This window comes from Mus musculus, chromosome 12, assembly GCF_000001635.26.
Source record: "Mus musculus strain C57BL/6J chromosome 12, GRCm38.p6 C57BL/6J".
In the NCBI taxonomy this organism is placed as follows: Eukaryota; Metazoa; Chordata; class Mammalia; order Rodentia; family Muridae; genus Mus; species Mus musculus.
Window position 1 is genome coordinate 17,942,869 of NC_000078.6, and position 6,048 is coordinate 17,948,916.

At 47.1% G+C, this 6,048-nt stretch overlaps 1 long non-coding RNA gene across 1 annotated transcript; it reads left to right on the forward strand.

Annotated features, from left to right (window-relative positions):
- The first annotated feature begins 958 nt into the window (after positions 1-958).
- Positions 959-5,372, forward strand: LOC115488003. Its single transcript, XR_003950240.1, has 3 exons — positions 959-2,571; positions 2,901-3,452; positions 4,544-5,372. It is a non-coding gene; the product is annotated as an uncharacterized LOC115488003 (long non-coding RNA).
- Positions 5,373-6,048: the final 676 nt, after the last annotated feature.

Sequence of the window (6,048 nt, forward strand, 5' to 3'; positions counted from 1 at the left end):
CTGAAGGCACACTGGTGGGGACCCGTGGGGAATGTGACTGCTTTCTGAGAAGTTCTGGGCTGCTGACAGTCACTAAGAGCTCTTCAACAGTAGCAGACAACACTTAAAACAAAAAGAAAACAGGCTGGAGAGATGGCTCAGTGATTCAGAGCACTGGCTGCTCTTGCAGACAACCCCATTTGGTTCCCAGCACTCACACAGCATCTCACAACTGTCAGTTTCTCCAGTGACTCCCTCTTCTGGTTTTCAGAGGTACTGCACTCATGTGGCACACCTACATACATAGGGACCAATGCTTATACACATAAAATTAAACAACCCCTTAAAAAAAAAAAAGCAGAAGCCAGGCACAGTGGCATATACTTTTAATCCCAGCACACAAAGATACAGCCTGATCTACAGCCTGTATCTACATAGCGAGTTCTAGGACAGCCAAAGTTACATTATAGAGAGACCTGGTCTGTGTTGAGAGAGAGAGAGAGAGAGAGAGAGAGAGAGAGAGAGAGAGAGAGAGAGAGAGAGACAGAGAGAGAGAGAGAGACAGAGAGAGAGACAGAGACAGAGAGAGACAGAGACAGAGAGAGACAGAGAGAGACAGAGACAGAGAGAGAGACAGAGAGAGAGACAGAGAGAGACAGAGAGAGAGAGAGAGAGAGACAGAGAGAGAGAGAGAGAGAGAGAGAGAGGAGAGGGGAGAGGAGGGAGGGAGGGAACATTGGGCTGAAGTAAAGAAATGGCCCACTCATCCCATCCTATTTCCCACCATGCCAACTGCTGGTCTCCAACACAGACTGGCCAGAAAGTAATGGAGGGAGAATCAGTCCCAAGAGTTTCTCAAGACACACTGAGATAGGTGCTCAGTGCTCTCACCTTCTGTCTGTCTGTCTGTCTGTCTGTCTGTCTGTCTGTCTGTCTCTGTCTCTGTCTGTCTCTGTCTCTCACTCACTCTCTCTCTCTCTCTCTCTCTCTCTCTCTCTCTCTCTCTCTCTCTCACACACACACACACACACACACACGAGCCCATCTCACTGCCTCCTCTGCCCACTCGCCTACTCCAGAGTTGTTACTGAGGTGGGCCTGCCTGTCTGAGAACTGGGATCAGCAGAGGAGGCACAACAATGGACTGTCTATGGGTTTTGTATGAGAAAAGAGAAATTTTTGGTCTCAGAAAGGATGGCATTGCAAGGAGTACCGGGGTGGAATGGGCTTCCATCCTGGCAGAGACTATGAGGAAGTCACCTCCCTCAGGGTGGGGAGAGGGCCCTTAGGGAGCTCACCTGGGACTGCAGTTGTCCCTCTGCTGTGTGCTCTGAGGCCAGGTTGGAACCTAGGAGTCTAACCCACAGTTCACCTGCTTTAAAAGGTCTCTGATTTGTATGGGATATCTTTTCTCACAGCAAAATATAGACCTAATACATCAATGTAAGTTAAACCTTCTCTTTAACAAGGGAGGGACTTAGAAGGGCCACGCTGTTCCTGCACTTCTACTCCATCCCAGACACCCTTGCCCCATTTTGGTCCTCAGAGCCAGACCTTTAATGAGTCCCATGCAGAAGGGTCTGTAGCAGTGACATTACAGAAGACTATCCTATGGGACAATTGTTTCCTCTTTGTGTTTCCTCATGAGCTTTAAATAGACAGGCAGTCACAGTGAAACTCTCCCTGCGACCAAGACTGTGCTGTTCCCTGTCTCCAGTAGACAGACTGGTGAATCACACAGAACCATGAAGATTGTCCCCTTGGCCAGCATCTCCATGCCTCCTACTGGCCCCTGTAGCTTAGGGTTTCATCAGTACCAAGAGTGTGTTTTAATGAATAGATTCCCCATAGCAGTTCATCAATTAGTTTAAAATTGCACCCGACCCACCACACACACCTTGTGAGCTTGGGTTGAGGCCTCTTCTCCAGAAAGAGCATTGGCTGCCCTCCCATGTCTGTCTCCTCTGCTGGCCAGTGACTTGTCAAAGGGTAGAGGGAAACAGCATCTAAAGTTAGGAAGAAGAAATGCCTTTTGTGTCACTGACCTGCATTCTTTCCATATATTTGTTTTCATAGCAACAAACCAAATGTTTTAAAACAGAAACCAGAACTGATATGAAGCAATTTCATCACCTGCCTTCCACAGCGCAATTGGCGCCTCCATATTAAGTCCTGAGTGTCCTGTCCTTCCTCCTTTGGGGGTTTCTGTTGGACACAGTTTTCTCTTTTGAGCTACTCACTTGCAGCTGAGAAAGCACCTTTCTTCCCTAGTAGCAAGACCTAGAAGTGGGTAATCCAAGACAGCAACATGTCCTTATTGCCAACATCAGAAAAGATTCAGGCCCACTTCAACTAAACAAAGTGGCACAGACCTAGGAAATTCTCAGCTCCCGCTTTCCCCAAAAAGCTCAGTGACATTTCCCAAGTGAGGAGGCAGGAGAGGAGGTGCTGTCAGTCTAGACTAGACTGATGAAAAGGCTACCTCAGCACACCTAGGGCAGCATGTGTGGATACTGACATGTGGGGCTGCTTCTTGACTTTGCTCCAGAAGATACAAGCCCCACAGAGCCTCACCCAAGAGCCTGAGTACAAGTAAGTATTAACTAACCCTCTTCCTTACTCTCAGATACAGCTCAGTCGTGGGCAGAACAGACATGCTCATGTGAATTCAGGAGGGAAAACTTAGCAATGAGATGGGTCCTATCCTTCATGAGGGAGCTGGTTACAAAATTCAGGCAAGGCAACCTCTGAAAAACAAACATGTCATGATTATGCAACAAGGAGAGACCTGGCCCTGATAGAGCCAAAGAGAATGTTTGGAGTAGGAAAGGGACAGAGATTATTATAAAGAGACTTGTAGATGGGTATGCACAGGAACACCAGCAGCAAATACATCTTCCAGCAACTGATTCATCTTCCAGCAGCAGATACATCTTCCAGCAACTGATATCTTCCAGCAGCAGATACATCTTCCAGCAGTTGATACATCTTCCAGCAGCAGATACATCTTCCAGCAACTGATACATCTTCCAGCAACAGATACATCTTCCATCAGCAGATACATCTTCCAGTATCTGAAACATCTTCCAGCAGCAGATACATCTTCCAGTATCTGAAACATCTTCCAGCAGCAGATACATCTTCCAGTATCTGAAACATCTTCCAGCAGCAGATACATCTTCCAGCAGCAGATACATCTTCCAGCAACTGATACATCTTCCAGCAGCAGATATATCTTCTAGCAACTGATACATCTTCCAGCAGCAGATACATCTTCCAGCATCTGAAGCATCTTCCAGCAGCAGATACATCTTCCAGTATTTGAAACATATTCCAGCAGCAGATACATTTTCCAGCAGCAGATACATCTTCCAGCAGCAGATATATCTTCTAGAAACTGATACATTTTCCAGCAGCAGATACATCTTCTAGCAACTGATACATCTTCTAGCAGCCAGGGATTTCAGAAAGAGGTGAGGGCAAAGAACAAGAACCTGTGCCTACAGTTCGTGAGGTACAGGCATCCTTGGGGCTTTTGAGGTTGCAGGTGACTCTCAGAAACCATGTGTCACCAACCCAGGTGGAGATGGAAGTTGTTGGGTAGAAATTTAGAAGTCCTCATTTGCAATAGAAGTGCCGGCCTTCTCACCACCCCTTAGCAGCCCAAGAAAGTTCTTCAGGCTCCAGCTTAGCAAGGCTTAAGCAACTGCTACTAATATGAAGAGGTTTATTTTTAAAGCAAAATCTCCCTTGTAGTTACAAAAATAAATCATATTTGGGCTGGCATGTAGCGAATTTGGTCGAGGGCTTGCCTAACTTTCATGACACCCTGGGTGGGGTACTCAGTGCTACATAAAACTAGGCATGGTTGCACACATCTATAGTCCCAGAACTCAGAGGTGGAGGCAGGAGGATCATAAATTTAAGGTCATCGTCATCCTCTGAACAGCAAGCATGAAGTTTGGGTCCACTTTGGGCTATATACACCCTATCCTGGAAATAAACAAATAAATGACACTTGTAAAATTTCAAGTAAGCCAGGCAGTAGTGGTGCACACCTTTAATCCCAGCACTTGGGAGGTGGATTTCTGAGTTGGAGGCGAGCCTGGTCTTCAGGGTAAGTTCAAGGATAGCCAGGGCTACACAGAGAAACCCTGTCTCACCCCCCCCTCAATTCTCAAGATGGTTCCAGCTCCCTCAAGAGCCTCCCATTGCCTTTTAATAATCACATACCTTTCTCTCTCTCTCTCTCTTTTCCTCTCTTCCTTTTTGGGATATTTTTTCACTCCATAGAATTCCCTAGGGACTCTTTATGGCTAAGCTGCATTCCACAGCACCAGTGCATGTCAGCTGAATTACCAAGTCACTATTGAAGGACATCTGGACAGCCCTTATGGCCATTACACACAATCATTGTGAACACTTACAAAAAGGTGTATCTGTGAACATGAGTTTCCATGTCTGTGGGATAACTGCCCGGGAGCATGATGGTTGGACTTCACAGCAATTGTATGCTCAGCTCAATTGTTTGTTTTAAAATTTTATTCATTTACTTCTTTCATAGGTGGAGTGTATGAATGTGGAGGTCAGAAGACAAATTGAAGGAGTCAGTTTTGCTACATCGATCCTGGGTTTTAGCCTCAGGTTATCAAGTACCATTACCCACTTAGCCATCTTACCAGCCTGTGTGCTGTTGGGCATTGGGCTATACACTGACAGTCTGGTCTCCAGTCAAGCTGAGGTGTAACCCCGGGACCCAGTGGTGATAATTGACTTACATGGGACAGAAGTTCTCTCATGTCTCCTGGAACTCTGGCTCCTGTCAAAGTTACCGCCCCCACAGCCCTCAAAAGAGAAGCATGGCTTTAGTCAAATAGCCAATGCCCCAAGCTTCTGACCTTCAGGTTAAACTCCTCCCCAGTTACCTAGCAACAGTAAAGATAACAGCATACCATAAGAGGGGCTGTTTGGCCCCTCCTCATTCTCTTGCTCTCTTGCTCTTACTCCCCTTACACTTACTCTCCCCTCCCCTCCCCTCCCCTCCCCTCTCCTCTCCTCTCCTCTCTCTCTCTAACCTCTTACTCACTCCCTCTTACTCTAGACTTTCTTCTCTCTCTTCTTTTCCCCTTTCTCTCCTCTTGGCCATGGCTGGTCTCTCTCTCTTTCTACCTTTTCTCATTCTCCCTGCCTTTTGATAATAAAGCTCTAAAACCATAGACTGTCTCTGTTCATCTAGGCCTGCTGTGCTTACTCTCGCCTGCATTTGAACCTCTCTCCATCAGCCCTCACTCCCATAAACCCAGTGCTACAGGGTGTCGTCCCGGGGCCCCAGGTAAGGGGCTGTCCCTTTTCCACCACCACCAACAACAACCCCCCTTCGAGTGTGGTCAGTGGCTTAGATGCCCACCCGGGTCTGGGTGGAAAGCGTCTGGCAGCCCTCCTGCGTCTGCCTGCCCAGAGCATAGGAGGAACTCTGGCCGGAAGTGGGCTATCCTCCCTTCCCCCTCCTTCCCTTGCCCCCCATTAGTACCTGCAGTGTGCTATGTTTTGTTTCTTACAAAACAGCTGAACTGTTTTCTAGGAAGGAGTATTAGGAGACCTGAACAGAGAGCAAACCTATACAGAGACATAAAAGGGGGATTTATTATAGTGTCTTCCAGGCTGTGGTCTAGTTAGTCCAACAACGGCTGTCTACTGGTCCAGGAATCTAGTAGTTTTTCAGTTCATGACGATGGGCCTCTCAGCTGGTCTTCAGTAGACACTGGAATCCTGAAGACATACAAAGCCAGTGTAGGAATGAGCTTGCCAGTGAGAGCAAGGGCAAGCAGGCAACGAGCAAAAGCTTCCCTTTTCCATGTTCTTTCTTTTCTTTTTTTTAAAAAAGATTTATTTATTTATTTATTATATGTAAGTACATTGTAGCTGTCTTCAGACACTCCAGAAGAGGGGGTCAGATCTTGTTACGGATGGTTGTGAACCACCATGTGGTTGCTGGGATTTGAACTCTGGACCTTCGGAAGAGCAGTCGGGTGCTCTAACACACTGAGCCATCTCACCAGCCCCTCCATG